Here is a 1185-nt window from a genome sequence, read left to right on the forward strand (position 1 = left end):
CAATCGATACGTATGCCGATGATCAACCAAAAGAAAAAGAGGGTTCCAAGGAATCTATTTCTAATAATGAACCTACGGAAGATTCCCCAGATTCAACAAGTCAACACCTCCAATGTAGGAAACAAGCAAGTAGACCCTTTGCCAAATTCCACTCTAAGGCACCATTTCCTCGCGACGCTTTGGCAAAGAATAAACCCGATGAGAATTTTGTCAAATTCGAGAGACTTTTCAAAATTTAACAATCAACTTACCTTTTCTCGATGCCTTAAAATTATTACCAAAACATGCAAAATTTCAAAGATATGTGCACCACAAAAAGGAGAACTAATGTTCCTCAACAAGCCGCCTCACCAACAGCTTCCATCACCGAACACAATGGTATAGTAAAATACAAGGACCCCGGGTAGACCAATCGGTTCCATGCACCTTAGGTGACAAATACACGGCCATCGCACTACTGACCTAGGAGCTAGTGTGAACTTACTTCCATATTATTTATTTAAACAACTAGGTCTTCATGAGCTCAAACCTACCACCATGACTCTACAAGCTAGCGATCGCTCCATAAAGTATCCAAAAGGAATTGTGGAAAACGCCCTTGTAAAAGTCCAAGATTTCTTCTATCCCTCGTAGACTTTGTTATTTTGATACGTAAGTTGCATGTGATTCCATTCCGATCATCTTAGACGCCCGCGCCTCGCCAATCGCTAATGCTCTTATTAACCGTCCGAGATGGTTCCATGACCATGTCCTTCGAAATCTTTCGTCGAGGTGAATGTGTTCAAGTTGATGAAACAACTTCCGTGAGCCCGACATCGATGGTGAGGCCAACAGATTGACAAAGATTCCGCAAAGAGTATTTCACAAACTCTTTTCCTCAAGATGAAGTGTACCAATTTATTTCCTTTAGCTTAATCTGAATTTGAGGACGATGATTACACACAAGAAGTAAATGAGTTATTAGAGTCGGCACCATTATTCGACCCTACAACAAATGATGTCAAGTAACTTGATGATCATCAACTGCTTACTACATGGATGATGACCTTCCTCAAGAATCTTTAATACCCACTCCCCACCCCTCGAATTAAAACCACTTCCTTCGAATTAAAATACGCATACCTTTGATGCCGATGGTCGCCACCCGCTTATTATTTCTTCACAATTAACCGACGATCGTGAAGC

The sequence above is a fragment of the Coptis chinensis genome, chromosome 7, assembly GCF_015680905.1.
Source record: "Coptis chinensis isolate HL-2020 chromosome 7, ASM1568090v1, whole genome shotgun sequence".
NCBI classification, from domain to species: Eukaryota; Viridiplantae; Streptophyta; class Magnoliopsida; order Ranunculales; family Ranunculaceae; genus Coptis; species Coptis chinensis.